This window comes from Aphelocoma coerulescens, chromosome 1 (genome assembly GCF_041296385.1).
Source record: "Aphelocoma coerulescens isolate FSJ_1873_10779 chromosome 1, UR_Acoe_1.0, whole genome shotgun sequence".
Classification (NCBI taxonomy): Eukaryota; Metazoa; Chordata; class Aves; order Passeriformes; family Corvidae; genus Aphelocoma; species Aphelocoma coerulescens.
Window position 1 is genome coordinate 60,100,735 of NC_091013.1, and position 17,742 is coordinate 60,118,476.

The following is a 17,742-nucleotide window of genomic DNA, read 5'->3' on the forward strand; positions in this document are numbered from 1 at the left end:
GAATAATACAGCAGTATTTGTTAGCCAAAAAGGCAATGTAGAACTAAAACAGCCCCCTGAACTGAATATACTATTTTACTATCACAGCTGACATTTTTATAGTTGATGCATTTTGGGTACAACCTGACCAAAAATTTTTATGCAGTAATTAATATAATTCGCACATTTAAACAACCCTGTGAAGCTAATGAGTCCATTTCAATGGATGAACACATACTTTGCTCTGTGCTGCAGCTGAAGCTTATTCAATAAAAAAGACACTTCTTCTTTATCTAAAGGTAACTTCAGCTCCACTGATGGACACTGATTATTATTATCATGTGGTAGAAAACTGGGGAGGAGGAAGCAAAAAAATGATCATTACAGTTTAAACTACAAAGAATATAGAAGGAATGGCAGCAGGGATGGGATGGAGCTAATGGCACACCTGGAACTAACCAGTGCATCCAAAACATTTTAGCAACAGTGATGTATTCCTTGGCTATGTGGAGATTACAGTACAGAGAGAAGTTCCCACCAGAGTAAACTGGAGAAGACTGTATGCTGGGAAAGAAACTCCATCAGAGAAAAGTTCCCTTTGGGAGGTGCAATGCATAAGCAGAGACTGGTGTACTGAAAAATTGTAGCTAAGGTCAGCAGTTGGATTTTTTTTTGAAAGGTGGTTGGAGTTTTTCTCATGCAGCAGCAGGTCACCAAAATTGAGAGCAAGGCTGCTGGAGTCTGGTGCTGGGGGATAAAGTGGTAAGAGATTTTCACTGGAAAATTCTTGTGACATCTTTCAGAGCCAGTAAGAATTGGAAACTTAATCATAGCTGTTATTAGGCTGAAAGATTCACTGCAGAAGGAAAAAAAAAAATCAGCCTATAACACAGTTCCATTCCAATGAAATTTCTCTGGTTTTGATAATGTTTGCTTAATGTCTACTGGCACAGTAGATGTGTTGTAGAGTAACAATTACTTCAATTATAAGACATAATAGAATGTCAGTAATAGATTTTTTTAATGATATTTTTACGTTATTTATATATATAAAGAAGTAATACTTATACAGTTACTTTTTGGACATCAGACTAAACTACAACAAGAAGAAAACTAACTAAAGCTGATGGTCTGTTGTTTTTGCTGTGCATTTTCCTATTCATTTTCCTCATTGAGTTCTGGCCCAGATCTCTTTTTTTCACAGATTACCAGTCCGAAACAAGCATCTGTTTGGGGAGAGCAAGAAGAAACTAGGTATCAAAAAGGAGGAAGGAATTTAAATGCACCCAGTGATATAGGGCACTAAGTGCCTTAGTCCATATTCACAATTCTTTAAATTCATGCAAATCTGCTTCACAGGTTCTTTGAGTAGTTGAAGGTGGGCATACCCTGGCTTTCTAGCACTGAGCGCATTGACACTGAGGTCAGGGCTGAACTTCCTTGTGACTGTTGCTTTTTTCCCGAAGTTTTTCATGCAAGATCCTTTTAGATACTCAGTCAAGAGGAGAGGAAATGACAGTATACCCTAGTACCAGGCTGGGTAAATTGACACATTATACAGGTGTGTACAATTAGTGCTGAATATTAGATGCAGACACTCTCTGGAATGGTCTGGGGGTTCTCACCTTGCAGCAGAACATCCTAGACATTTGGATACAGAAACATATTCTGGTCCAAAATAGCTTCTACTCTGTGTTATTTGGAAAAATGAAGAATTCATCTTTTCAGAAAGTATATTACAGAATCCTATTAGACAATGTTGTTCTATTTTCCTCCCTTCTATCTTATAAAGTTGTAAAATATTTAATCTAATATTTAATTTTTGTGGCATGTCTTTTTTGACTTATGAGTTGCACAAAATTCCTGAGATGATGAGTGCTATAAAGAATGTTTATTTACTCCTTATCCCAGCTCAGGCCCTGAGAGAGGGGAGCTCTGCATTTCTCTGTAACATGTTGAGACAATGTACAGCCAAAGGAGAATTCCAGACCCTGGAGTTTGAGCCATTTCAGTGGTTCACTCTGTCAGCTGTTTGAGCAGTTTGCCCAGATTTGTTAGATTTCTTTGCTGTAGAATCCTTTTACAGATGGAGTAACAGGTTCCTTAATCTTTTCACTGCAAAGAAGTAGCTCTTTTTTAGAAAGATAGAATTGTAATAGCTTGATCTTTTCAAAGGCAAAGTAGCAGCGAAAACTTGAGTTTAAATTATTGGCATTTCTACAACTGGAGGTAATGGTAAGATCAATCATGATAGTTGAACATCAGAATTTATGCAGTATGTTTGATGTTCTACACATAAGCATTGTGCACTGACAAATACTATGGAAACTACACATATGACATAAAGTGCTCTTTATAGGAAAGGGTTTCAATTTTTTTCTTTTGTGATACAAAATATAAAAAATTACCATTAATTTAATAATTTTTCAGCCTGCTTAAATGTCTTTCCCATTTACTATTAGACCTGCTATGAAAAAGAATTCTAGATGATAAAAACATGTGTTCTGTTTTTATAAGGAATTCGTAATTTAGAACAGCTTTTATTCTAACTAATGTTGAATTAATACAAGTTTTTTAAAAATTATCTGAAATATAATTTTTTCAAATCAGCAATAAATATTTGACTTTTTTTCTACCTTTTATTATTTTATTTCTTTACAAGCCCCAAAAGTTATTGAAGATCATCTGTAGTTGAAAACACAAGCAGAAGCTTCTCCCTTGTCCATGCACATCAACTTACTGCATAGGAGTTTATCCCCAGATGATTTTATGACTCCATAGATGATTCCATATGACTGTCATATATCCCTATTAAGTGTTGAACTACTTAATCTAGTTAGTATTATCAATAATTAGGAGTATTTTTATGTGAAGTCTTTCTCACATCCATCATGATATTGTTGAATTAACTTATTCATCTCCCATTCTGTTTTGTATCAGCTTTTCATATTTGCTGATTTATTTTCTGATTTTACTCTTCCCACTGCTCATCAAAAAATACAACACTACATTTTCAGTAATAGCAGTGTTTTGTCTGCATTTAAGTGTTACTATTTATTGTGTTTGCCATAATTACTGTTGGAAGATAATCTTCATTAAAGTTCTCATTCCAAAATTGCTAAACTTGCTTATACATTGAGGAGTGTAATTTTCCATGTATAATTTTTGTTAAATGACCATACCTGGATTTCCAGCAATTCAGTGAATACAAAGAAAATATGAACATTATATAAAAGTAAATTACTCAAAAGCTGGAAGAAAAGCAACTATAGTTTTAAGGAACTGCTCACTAGCAGAAATTTACTAGAAAAATTATATTCTTGATCCAATTTATTTTCAATAGAAATTGTAACATTATGAGACCTTTTTATTAATGATCATTTAGAAAAAGAAGAAACTAGCTTTGTAAGCACTGAAACCAATTGAAAAATAGAAAGTTTTCTGGGATATCACTGTATACTTGTTTTATTTCAGTAACCTGCTGTCATCAATTTATTTTTAAGACTTTTTTTTCTTTAGAATCACATTTACTTTTTTCCTTTTATAGCTCTCTTTTTCCTTGTTTGCCAACTTTTCTAAATTTAACTGAATCACAGAATCAGAGTGAACAAAAGAATTACCCTCTTCTGTCTCAGCTTGGACAGTATCTGCAGCTGATATTATAAATGTGAAAGTGAAGCTTGTAAAGAGGAACTGGTTTTGTTTCCTATATAAATAACAAGTAAGCTCACCAGTGGAATTAAAATCTTTAAGAGGAAAGTACAATTTTAAATCAACATCGTTCAATTGCAATAGACTTTTCAGTACCTTTCTATTATATTTTTGCCAATATTTTAAGCCATAAATCTTTCAGCTTTTGTTATTTGAATGTAAATCCTCCAATAGGAAAATAATATGAAAGCATATAAAAGAAGCAAGTGTCAATAACTGCACAAAATTAACAGAATTATAACTAAAGACTGTTTTCTCTAAAAACCTTTTTCTTTAGCAGACTTTCAGATTTCCAAGTGGAAAAAAAGAATATGCCTTAGGTGTTTGTTTGACATCAGTGAAATTTACTGTGGATAATTAATTAGAGATACCGCACTCTTGTCAAGAAAGATTCTAATAGTCATATTTGTTGTTTGCACAGAAAAATAAAGATATGTATTTTAAGATATTTTGGTTCTCCTTTCTAGTTATTAACAAAGAGTGAAAAAATATCTGGTAAATCAGTACTTAAAGTAGATTAAATAAGACGTGAAATACACATATTAATGAGGGAGTAGGATTTTTAACTTTCCTTGTTGCAGAGCTTTTTGTTGCTAATCTATCTTGTTTTCCAGTCTTGATAAAAACAAGTAAGGTAGAGCAAGGAGTAAAGGCCTTGATATGAAACAGTAACTTCAATTGCTGTTATAAACCAATTTCAATATTTCCTATGATTTTTTCTATAAAGCCTTGTTTTCTTGTTACAATTTCAAAATGATTAATCAGAGAAGAATTTACCAAAATTATCAGGCCATATCTACTCTCAATTAATTTAAGAATAAACAAGACATTAGTTTTATTGTATCTCAGTGCTGGTACCACAAGTAATATGAAATGAGAATATAGGATTGAAGGTGTTCAACTATAATGACATATACTCCAAAATTATGAACAAGTTATGGTGATTTATTTAATTTAAAAGTGTATTTGCAATTTAATTTTACCCTTTCCTTTACATTCTAGTTTAACTTCTGTTATCTTCACATTTACTCAGTCTTTAATTTTCAAAATGTCAAACCCAAGAATTCTTATTTGACTTAGAAATAACACTGGGTTGCAATTCTATGAGATTGCACACTGAAAATATTTCTATTAACACTACCATTCCAATTCAGAAAAGTGTTTTTTAAATACTTCGCTATTGAAGAGTTAATTAGTTGTTGTCCTTCACAGTTTTCCTGATTGGTGCATAAATAAAACGAGTTTTCTGATGGAGATCTAAAATTCAAACTGAGATTTGAAAATCTTTTTTTTTGGACCAGTGTCACTTCCCAATGAAAAAAAAATATTTCCTTAGTTATTTTTTCATTGTCTTCCTCCCAGTGTACCTGGATATGTCAACAGCCTAACTGAATTAAAGGGTTGGTTCATGTAGACATACAGCAGAGTTTGACCTTGAAATGGAATCTTAGATCACAAAATTGCTGATGACTTGCAGGTGGAAAAAAAAGGCATGGCATGTTGAGGAGGAAAAAGGAAGGGTGAGATGAAGTGCAGTGAAATGAAGTGAAGAGAGAATGTTCTTCATAGTTGTTTGAACTTTGAAGAAACAGTCAAGTGTTTCCTTAAGTGTGTGATTATACTTACATTAATATTTAATGTGTTTTCTTCCTTTTTTTTTCTGCCTATACATTCTACATTGTTTATTTTCTGATACTCTTTGAGAATGGAGCAACAGGACTACACTTAAAGAGTTGTAGTTTCACTTAAGTCAGAAAATAACCTCCAGATGGATTCAATTTTCCAAAATTTTCAATGATGACAGTTGAGCAGAAGCATAGAAAAAACCCAAATTTCTCCTATACTAATGGACACTGCACTCCCTGCCCCCAAGCCCCCACGCACGCAACACCTCATATCTATTTCTTACTTGTACCCTGGAGAGGATTTTACTTTTCAGGGCCTGGCCCTTCCACCACCATTTGCACATCATATTTAGCTGAGAGTCTAAATATTATCACCGTCTAAGGTTACTTGCATTTGCATGCCCAAGTTGTATTTTAAAATGACGTTTCGCAGCATTTACTTTTTTGGATGCCATTTCTTCTTCTTGAATAATACATTTTTCTTACATCACAAGATGAGGCCCAGGAAAATTTTAAAGTTGCAGTGCACCTGTGGGATGACAGTGTGATAGACATCTGTGAAATAAATGCAGACTTATGGTGAGCAGGTTCAGCTGCAACTCCTTAAAATGGCATTTTATAATACAGCAGGCTTAAATGGTAGACTGTTGAACAGCCACAGAAAAACATTACATCATGCAAAACTGTAGTACAAGGGGAAAAATGACAACAATGTGCAAAGCTGCAGCTGATCCTACTTGCCATATGGTATGTCACTCACTGTAATAACACTTACATTCCCTCCATAAGTGCCCTTAAATATCAAGGAGTGAATAAGGCATTACACAGATTGCTAAAGGAATTTGTAATCATATATGTTACAGACTTTGTACTTTCAGGAATAATTCTACTTTTACACTAACAGAATACTCTTTAAAATTGTATATATCTTAGAATATTCCCACAACTAAATAATTTAAATTTGCCTGTGTAAATGGTTAAAAGCAAGGCTTCCTTAGTCAATATAAAACAAAAAGAAGCCCCAAACCATGAAAAAACAGCTGCTATAATTTTCCTCCCTCTCTCCTTTCAAGATACTATGATTTTCATACAAATGCATTTTCCATATATTTATCTACTTTTTTGAGAGTATTCTGTTCTTAGAGAGCCTGATGAGAAACCAGATAACTCAAGTTGTTTGAAGAATGATAATTTGGTCTTTATCTCAGATGTATGGTAAACGGTTCAGCTGTTCATTATTTCTCACAATGCAAAATCTAGAGAGCCCTCAAAGCAAGTTTCATGCAGCAGTTTTGGAATAAACAAAGGAAATACTTTGTCATATCATGCCTGTAATTAAATTGTGGAACTCATTGCTGCAAGATGTTTCAGGAGCCAACAGTGTAATTAGAATCTTAAAAGGACTGTGGTCAGCCCCATTTTCTCTATTGAACACAGAAGTCTGGAACCTTCATCTCAGGTAGTCCCTTGGGCTCTTACTGCTGCAAGAGCATGCCAGGGGAAAGGACACTCTGGGCATGCCAGTCCCTCTTACTCATGACTGTTGAAAGAAGAATGCTGGACCTGGTGAATCCTTGTCCTGATATGATCTGCTGTTTTATGGTAGTTACATTGAACTGAATTCAGGTCCAGCATTGTGTTAATTACTTCCCCTGTCTTTCATTGGATACCAAAAAAAAAGGAAAATGAGAAGAAAAAAAAAAATTACCTGATTTTGGGGTGGTTTTGTTTTTGTTTTTGTTTTTTTTTTTTCTTTTTTTTTTCTGTCCCTGAAAAAATACAAAAGCAAGTTAAATGTGAGGCAAACATGTATCATGAGGTTTCTTATTCTTTTAAGAATGGGTGAGGATTTAGACATAAGCAAGTCACTTTCTATTCTAGCAGTCTATAAGGGACAAATTCAGTGCTTTATTCATTATGTGAAGAAAGGATTGTTTTGACATTGTTTTCTGATTTTAATATGTTCTTCATATACCCTGCACTTCATTTGTGTGCTGAAACTGACCTTGTCCTGTGGAATCACGAACAGAGATATGAAGTTAAATATATTTTTTTTTTCCATTTGTGCTTTCTAAGATCTTCCCTGATAGGAAAGTATTTTTCCATCAGTAACTTTGTGAGAAATCAACCCTTCTCCTAATTCTATAGGTAGTGTTTCTGGGTGTACACTGTTACTTGAGCAAAAATCTTACTGGTTTATCAGTAAAATTCTTTAGTACCTTTATGACATAGCTAGTGTGGTAAATCAGATAATATACACCACTAAGAAAAATCCTGCAGTGACAGAGAAAAAAGCAACTTGACTATACAAGTTTCTTCTATTTCTAGATTATACAAAATAATCATTCTCTAGGTGCCATTTAGGGAAGCAAAAGTGGGTTGAGGTTAGGATCTGAGTTCTTATGAGGTCCTACTGGGTAAGATATGTTCAGCACACGTCATCACTTCTGAGGTGGTTCCTATAGTATGATGTCTACTATATTTTTGTTTCAGCTCTTTGGTCGATTTTCCATTTTTGTTTTTTAACTTTGCAAGCTAGTGGAGTATACACCAATAAAAAGTAGATCTCAGTGTAGGAAATGTCAATCCTATACACATGAGTTGGGACACTGGGTTTTTTCCTACTGACTGACAGATCTAATTCTTTATGAGACTTCTCTTAGTCAGTAAATATCCTAATTTTTCTCTTCATAATTTTCATGTCCTTACCATGTGGCTTATGGGAACTCATTTAAGCTTCTTCCCACAGCCTTTAAGATGCTGAGAATTTTCTTTGATCAGTTTGTAGGATTATAGTTTTCTACAAGCTATTTCCTCTGAAATGACAGGTCTCTTCTGCCAACATTTCTGTCATCACTAATAAAGCATAGCATTGGAGAATGCCCTTTTCCACAGTTTAGTACAGTATCATTTGTTGCCTCTCTCTGTTCTTCCTCAGTAATACACTGACTGAACCAGAGCAACTGACCTGATGGTTTCATCATCTGGGATTGCAGACCTGTCTTTTCAGTCACAGTACTTGTAGTATCTGGGGATCAGGGTCAATATCAGTCCTTGGCAGAGTTTTTACATTTCAGGGTACTGTCTTGGCTGCCTGATTTACTGATAGTTTCTCAGGAGCTGACAAGAGTGAGCTTCAAGTACATTTTCTTCAGCTGTAACGTTGGAAGAAAATGTTAGTCGAAGCAAGCAGATTATCTAAACAGAGCCTGATGAGTCTGTGTCCCTGCTCATTGATCTTTCTTAATCCACGTTTGCTTAATTCATTCTAATCCATGACCTTTGCTCCCACTTTAGCTTTGCAGTGTCCCACATTCAGCAGCACATCAGGCCTCAGCAGAGTGTCAGTGCATTCTCCAGAAATTTGTCATCCTCGGCCGTTGTCAAAGAGAGGGGACCTGGGCAGCAGCCAGGTTAACTGGAGTTTCTTTACAGAAGATTAAAATAATAACAGCTGTAAAAGGATTATATCTTGTTAAGATTAGAGTTCTCTCCCTATGTAGGGATGCCAATGCTTTCTTGTATTTTAAAAATCATCTTTGAAACAATAAAATAAATGGCAATTGAATGGTAGAACATAGCTAATGCATCAGCTATTATAAATCAGTATCAGACAGTGGCCTTGAGATAATAATATCATCAGAAGTGAAAAATTCAGCTCATAGGTTGTAACGGAAAAGTTTGTGAAACATATAGGGAAAAGCTGAACTCTTTGATGAAACAAAAGCATACTTTTACTGAAAAAGTAAAAGACAGGGATGTATAACTTTGTATTTTTTTCTAGATTCCGCCAATTAACATAAAGTAGCTTTTTTATTACAATGTTTCTCCCATATTAGGACATTACAGTAAAATACTGTATTATATAAAAGCTTTTCAGCTGACCTCTCACCTTGTAAATGCAGATAATTTTCACTCCAGAGTAGAACTGCAAGTCACTATGTACAGATGACCTAAAACCAGAAGAGTTTTGTTGGGGTTTTTTGTTTGTTTGTTTGTTTTCATAGAGATGCTTTGTATTCTTTAACATCCATTTGGGATACACTCCTTGGAATCTCATTTATAAATGATATAGTCTTCTGCCTGCCTTCATTTACAGAGTGTATCATATACAAAATGACTGTGTGGCTTTGAGGCTCTCCAGTGTACTTTAAGTAGGTATTAACTTACGCATCTTTAAGCACACTGAACTTACTTAGAGCGAGACTGGGCCAACCTAAATTGAAATCGATAATTAAAAGAAACACAGGTAGAGCCGGAACAAAGGAGCAACAAATGTAGATAAAAATGTTAGACAAAATGGTTCTGAAAAGTTACATGCAACGACTCTGCAAGCCCTGGGGTTGTTGCACAGTAACTTGAACACATAGTACTTCATGTAGAAAATAGAAAATGACACTTGCCAGAATCTGACCTTGACAAAAATATTTGAGTAGTATTTGTAGTATGATCAAACAACTTCCTTATTATTTTAGGCAGTAAGAGGTTTTCTAGAAAGCTCTGTTGGCTAGTTTTTACTATGCTCTGTGTTTTCATAAATGAAAGGAGAGAAGTATTGGAAATAGACTGCATTTATTTTTTAACCTTTTTATCTAGGTTCTTGTTTGGTCTGCACCATATAAGTGTCTGAGCAGTTTACAAATATGAATTCCTTTACTTTTGCGGGGATACCTATTTATTGTTGTAAGACCGGAAACAGAAAACTAAGGCACAAAGAAACTGAAAGTAAGATCTTTAAAGGTATTTAGGAATCTTGAAGACAAACTGGGCAGAACTAAGATGGTTCAGTCTAAGAAAATGGCAGGTTGCCAGACTCAGAAATTTTCTCCATTGAAGATATTTTTTTTTTTTAACTTTAACGTCCTGTTACTACACACGCCAAGGAGATTGATTGTGCTGGGCAGAAAGGATATGCAAGATTTACAAGTAATATTTAGGCTGGCACAGATGTAGATTCTTCTGTATTTTATCCTATCAATTAAATCATTTTTCCAAGAAACAATTCCTCTGCCATGTTAGCCTAGAGGGCCACCAACCCTGTCTCTTGGAAAGGGAGGAGCTAGGTTATCAATCTGGGGGTCCCTTACCACTAAGCCTCTTTTGTGTTTAATGCTTAAGAACACAAGCATCATGGTACAAGAAGAAAAGTAAGGGAGAAAAAACTTGAGCATGCACTGAGTGTGCATTCTTATTTCTACTACCTACTACTATTGCCTTATTTCTTATTTCCGAGGCACTGTGAGGACAAGCCTGTCTTTTAGCTTCTTTCCCCTGGACTGCTTCAGCATTCAAATCTTTGAGATCTAATGTAAAGTTCATAAAAAACAACAAGATCAGGTTTTATAATTACTGTCTCTCAGGTCTATGCCCTGGCCTTTAAATTGCCATTTCAGATTTCCCCTTGACTCATTTCCTACCCCCATGATTCTCATAATCTTGGCTAAGTATTGGCTGTATCTCAGCAGCTGATGTGATGGGGTCCCTTTATTGTTTTGCATTCCCACATGGTCTGTAATCTGAAAGGTGTATGCCTAACAGGTGGGATCTCTATTGTTTGAATAAAAGTCATAGGACCCCTTTCCTCCATTTCCTTCTTGGCTCCTGCCTCACCTACTGACTCTGGTTTGGGATTTTTTTGGTTGGTTAGCTGGGTGGGGTTTTGTTTATTTTTCCCCCTGAAACACCTATCATTGCTATGAATTGCAATTGGCATGGTTACCCTTGAGCTATAAAGAGAAGCAAGAGTGAGAGTTGTAGCACATAATCACCTCACTTAGGTACCCAACCATCTATAGATATTTAAAATGAAGGACTTAATCATTAAGACTGGAGTTGCCTTAGGTTTTTCCATAGTTAGTACAGCAAAACAGACTTCTCCAGGGACAGTTTCTCTCACTGGGAGTGAAAGAGTCTCCAGAGAGATTCTATATTCAACTTCTTAAATCAGGTTTTAAAATTCTAAAAATGAAAAGATATTTTTATAATTTATTAGACATTTGAATCTAGGTGAGCTGAATTCTACTCATATTAAAAAAGGACTTGACATTTTTATATCTATTGTGTTTAATTATCCTACTGTTGATCCTTATAGAAATGTCTAATTCCAGTGGCTTTCTTGTAGTTCATTAGTGTTATTTAAGTATGAGGTAATTTGTTTCTCCTGCTCAGTTTTGGTCTTAGGGTGCTGACTGCCCATAGTTTAAAAATGTTTGTTCCCAAGTTCTCTTCTGACCCAAGCACTTCCTTCCTAAAGTAAATCCAAGCATGTTTCAATGGATTGCACACCCCAAAAAATGGTTTTTGTAGACTTTACAGATTAGAGAGGTTTTACTCCCCCTGCCCTGTCCAGTCCATTATTGTCTGCCAGGCTGGGGAACTTCCTACACTCCCATGTCCTTCATCACTGCCTCAAAATATGTGACATATAGAGACATTTTCATGCTGTAAAAAACCATTCAGCTGGGCTGAAACACAATTCTCTCATTATTTCTGACACATCAATTTAAACTTCTTTCCTCAACCCTCACACCAATAGTTATATATATATACATACACACACACTGACACAGCCAGATCAACAAAAATATAAATATGTATTTATATACACACTCCCTCTCTGTCTCTATTTAAAAATGGACTCTTGTATAGACTACACTAGGCCCAGAAAGGATCTAACGCCAAGAACTGCTCATGCAAATACAACTAATCTGCCCTAGAGGAGACTCTTTCTGAGGCTGGCTGCCAAGCTTCCCTCCCTGGGGTGGATGCAGTCAGAAGAGCAGATCTAGTCCGATTTACTACAAATTGTACCCACAACTTTTGTATAATAGAATATATTGCATGTCACCAGGCTTTTGTTTACTTCTTCTTCTTCTTCTTCTGTTTTTTATTTCATGTACCTTTCTCATCATTTTATTGTAAACTCTTTAGGGTAGTGCTTATTGTTACAAGAGGATTGTAGAGCCCCTTTCCATTAAGCAGGACCATCAAAGCAATTCATTAGCCCCAACTAAATTATCTGGAAACTGCTTGAATTTGTCAAAAAAAAAAAAAAATATATATATATATAGTGTACTATAAATAATTTATTTGAGGAAAAAAGTGCTTTAAAAGATAAAAAGGCTAGAAGATTTTTTGGGATATTTTTGTGTTGTTGGTTGCTTTTTTTTATAATCCCAGAAGTAAATTTATGTAATACTTCATTATACACAATCTAATTCATAATTATTTCCTTTAAAAGATCGTTATGGATATGTACATACTTTGAACATGAATGCCTGTAGGGCTGAGGAAGTCCAACTTCTTTATAATGGATTTCTTTTGAGCATACTGGAACCATAACTTAAATTTTCACATTCCTAGTGCAAGAAAAAATGAAGGCAAACAATGAAATTGGCAACAAAGTTAAAAATATGAGACACCTCTTGTGTCTGCACACCCTTTGGAAAATATTAGCTAATTATATTTAACATAGAATGAGAACGTAATTCCCACTGTTTTGACAAGTAACAAATTGCATATTATCACCTTGTAAATAATATTATTAAAAACACTTGCTCTTGTCTGTAGTCTATTCTTTGTAAGAGAAAAAAAATTAATTTGAGGCCCATCATTCACAAGATGTGCATTAGAATATCAAAGCAGCAGTCTGAAGATACTGAAAACTGAAAATCCTGTACACCCTCTGCACAGAGGGAGAAATTTGGTGCTGTAATAAGAAGATAAAAGTAAAGGTTTGTGAAGTCTGTGGTAGCAGCATGATCCCTTGTGATAATCAGATTTGCAGTCATGATTAATTTGACTCAGTTATTCTACTAATAATATTATCTTGATTATAATCTAAGCATAATATTGGTTTCCATTGAGAAATATAAATAATACATTATTAAGTATTTTTAATTTTTATCAGTTTACTAATTAAACTGTATAGCTCACCTTTTTTATTCTTAAAAAATTCCATGGAGAGATTAATTTTAATTCTTCATGTTTAAACACATCATCTTTCATCCAAAGATCCAAAGGTGCTTCACAGTACAAATACTAATTTGTACTCTAAGAATGATCTCACAGCAGTCCAATGAGATACATTACTAGCTGTTATTTTCTAAGGCTGTTTTTCAAAGTAAAATTTTCACATCCTTCAGCAGGATACAATAACATGTACATCTACATGTTTGCAGAGTCCCTTTCAAGTCAAGGGACAGCACTTGCTGGTAGCACAAAGATTTGACCCATGCAGTAACCTTACTGAAAGATAATAACTCACATTAAAAGTAGGAAGGCTTTTTTTCCATTAGCTTCAAAGGGGTCAGGTTTTCATTTAATAATACATAATTGTATGAGTGTCAGAGACAGATATAGAAAGGGAACAATCAAAATCATCAGGTATTCTGTACACCAGTGAGATGCAGAATGTACTCACACAGAAGTTTGATATGTAGGTTTAGTTGTTTCCCAACTGTATCCTTAATTTTTAAAAAGGTCTGTGTGTAAGAGCATTGCTTTCTTCAAATGGGAGGCCAGACCAAATGCTGGATCGGTTTGGATCCTTAAGGCTAAGACGCAACACAGCAGTAAGAACGGACTTTCGTGGAGATGATGCAGTGGAGACCTCTGTTGATGACATGTCATTGTTGTAACCACACTTCAGAATTGATGAGCAGTCAAATGAGTCCTGACAGCAAGTGTGACTACAGGAAGTTAATACACTGCTATCATACATGGCCTTTACCTTTTTATATTCAGGCGCTTAAAAAAAGCAGAGCTAGGTTTTACTTCTCTTTAAACAAAACTAAGTTCTGGAGTAATTTATTTTTCACTTTTTAATCCACATTTAAACCAAGATAACTGAAACCAAAATGTGGACCTTGTAGTTGAAAGTAAAACTATTTAAAAATGTGCTACAATTGTTAAAGATGTGGATAAACCAAACACAATGATCTTAGAAATACTATAACAAGACTTTGTGATAATCAGATCTGTGCACAGAGACAGAGCACACCTGCAGGCCTATGATTTATTGGCATCATGGATACATGGTAGGTGGCTCCTATGACTGAAGTGTTGGAATGGAAGGATACGGGCTCTTTAGGAATGAATGGCAGGTGAGACAAAGAGTGTTGCCCTCTATGTCAATATCCAGCTGGAGTGCATGGAGCTCTACCTGGAAATGGATGAGGAGCCGACTGAGAGCTTATGGATCTCTCAGCTTATGGACTGAGAGGATTAAGGGGAGGGGAGGGAGAGGTGGTATTATAATGGGGGTCTGCTACAGGCCATCTGAGCAAGACTGAGCAGAGGAGCCCCTCTATAGATAGGAGCGTTCACGATTTCTGGTCTGAATGGGGAACTTCAACCACCCCAATGTCTGTTGTAGGGACAACACAGCCAGGCATAAACGATCCAGAAGGTTCCTGAAATGCATTGATGACAACTTCCTTCTCCAGTTAATAGAGGGGCTATGAGGAGAGGTGCTGTGTGGTACCTTATTCCAACCAGCAAGGAGGAGCTGCTGGGTAATGTGAAGTTCAAGGAAAGCCTTGTCTGGAGTGACCATGGAATGGTGGAATTTGAGATCCTTAGGGCCGTGAGGAGGGTGTGCAGCAAGCTGACTGCCTATCAGCCTCCCTGCCACCCCTGGTAAGGTGATGGAACAACTCATCCCAGATGTTATCTCTAAACATGTAAAGGAAAAGGTTAGAGAAGTGGACAGAGAGGGGGATTGAGAACTGGCTGAATGGTAGGTCTCAGAGGGCTGTGATCAGTGACACAGAATCTAGTTGGGGGCCTGTAACTACCAGTGTTCCCCAGCATTCAGTACTGGGTCCAGTCTTGTTTCACTTACTCATCCAAGACTTGGATGAAGGGACAGAGCACACCCTCAGCAAGTTTGCAGATGATACAGAACTGGGAGGAGTGGCTGACACACCAGAAGGCTGTTCTGCCATTCAGTGGGACCTGGACAGTCTGGAGAGGAGCCCAATGAAGTCTACCAAAGGCAAATTCAGCCTTCAGTAGCACCTGGTTAGGAGCAACTCCATGCACCAGTAAAGGCTGGGGGCTGACCTGCTGGAAAGCAGTTCTGTGGAGAAGAACTGGGGGTCCTGGTGGACAAGATGTCTGTGAACCAGCAGTGTTCCCAGGTGGCCAAGAATGCCATTTTTTTCTGGGCTGCATTAGGAAGAGCATTGCCAGCAGGCCGAGGGAGGTGATTTTGCTCCTCTACTCAGCCCTGGTGAGGCCTCATCAGGATTGTTGTGTCCAGTTCTGTGCTCCCCAGTCCAAGAAAAGGAACTGTGGCAGAGGGCCCAGTAGAGGGTTCTGAAGATGATTAGGGGACTGGAGCATCTCCCTCAGGCTGAGGGAGTTGGGCCTGTTTAGCCTGGAGAAGAGACAACTGAGAAGGAATCATATCAATGCATATAAATGTCTCACCAGCAGACATCAAGAGGATGAAACCAAATTCTCTTCAGTGCTGCTCAGTGACACGACAAGGGGTAACAGGCACAAACTGAAACACTGGAAGTGTCATCTGAATATGAGGAAAAGTTTTTTACTGTGAGAGTGACAGACGTTCTCATGGAACATGCTGCCCAGCGTGGTTGTAAATTCTGCTCCTCTGGCGATATTCAAAACCAGCCTGGACACAATCCTGTGCAACCTGCTGTAGCTGGGAAGCTAAACTAGTTGATTACCAGAAGCCCCTTCCCATCCCAACCAGTCTGTATGAATCTGTGTAAAATACATGACAAAAAAAAAGAAGTGTGTGTACCTGAAACAAGGACCTTGGGTACAGGGCTTACCTTTGGGTATTGCTTGAGGCTCTCTCACTGGAATCAGAGATCAGGTTCTTGTAACTCAAAGGACTGAGTCAATTATGTTAAAAAAGGCAGTGGAATGCTCATAAAGTGCATGTAACAGCTGCATGAAATGGCAATATGCTCTTATTGCAAGGAAAATAAAATGGATCATTATAAATGAAACACGCAGAGGATTGTTAACAGCAGAACAATTGTTATGTATTGAGCCATCAGAAACACCCACTTGGAAATCCTTAACAAAATGCTTAACATTTTATAAATAGAATTTCCAGGGAATTTAGAGATCAATACAACTGTCTAGCCACCTTCCACCTGTCTGGAACTGCCTTCCAATAAGAGTAAAAGAGGGAAACAATTTAAGTCGCTTTAAAGTGGAGCTTAATACATTTTTGAATGGATTATAGGGAGCAGGAAATGCTGGTTAGAGCAGAAGATAGGAATCAATGGCCTGGGAGGCCTTTCAGTATCATATCTTGCGCTCCAGAAACTTTCTTTGCTGCATTTTCTCTTGTAAGCATAGATTCATCACAGAAGACAGGTTTTAACAAAACACCCTGTTGTTAAGAAGTTGTTCTAGCTGGTATTGTAGGAATGGTATTTCATGAACATTTAATCTTCAAGTAATTCTAATATTAACCCTGTCAGAGTGAAGTAGGAATCCATACTTCATGATTCACTATTTATAATCAGCAGCAGAAGTGTCTAAAATCAATAGCTAACATGCAACAGGGCCTTACAGGGAATTAGGAGCAGGGTGAAAACAGCAGTTGCTCTTCAATATGCTCCTGACAACTGAGACCAGATGAAATTTAAACTTTTTTTTCCTTTGGTCACAACTAGAATTTACTTATACACTCTCAGTAGGAAGGCCTATTAAAAGACAAATCATTTCTGGGGTTAAAACCGTGTTTATTCATCTGCCTTACATGCACCTCTGAGGAATATCTACACACAGAAAGAGGAGAAGAAGCCCTCAAGGTCAAGTGGGGATCCATGGGAATTCTTCCTATTCTAGCTGAAGAACAAGGAAAAAAACAATCAATGCAAATTCTTCTTGGCTGATGTGCCGCAAGTTTCTCATTATGGTAATTAGTGACGCATGAACACTGTTAGACTTTGCTGCATGTTATATCCCTTAATGCTCACTGTTTACTGTAGTGCCCAGAGGCCCTAATAGGAACACTGAGCCAGTGCAGCACAGCTGGGAGGCTGACAGGGCTGCAGGAAGAGGAAACGCTGCTGCTGGTTATATAAGGGGACCCAAGCATCTCTTGTTCCCTCCATCTCATCTAGTGGTTCCAGCTACTGAAATGAAGTGAGGGAGCAAAATTATTACCCCTCTTGGGTTCAAGAGCTATGTGCACATGATGCTGCACCTGGGGACTTTGATCTGTCCATGGCATGGGAGTCCTCTCCTTCCACTATCCATAATCAATAAGCACTCATTCTTGAAAAAGACCTTATAAAGGATGTGAGGAGTAATGTGAAAAGTATTCTTTTTTTCTTATCTGATTCTAAATGTTTCAGTTGTCATTCAGAAGCAGGTCACCCACATGTAGATGTGGCCCTTGTTATATTGCCAGGAACAAAGAGACTTTGGACAATCT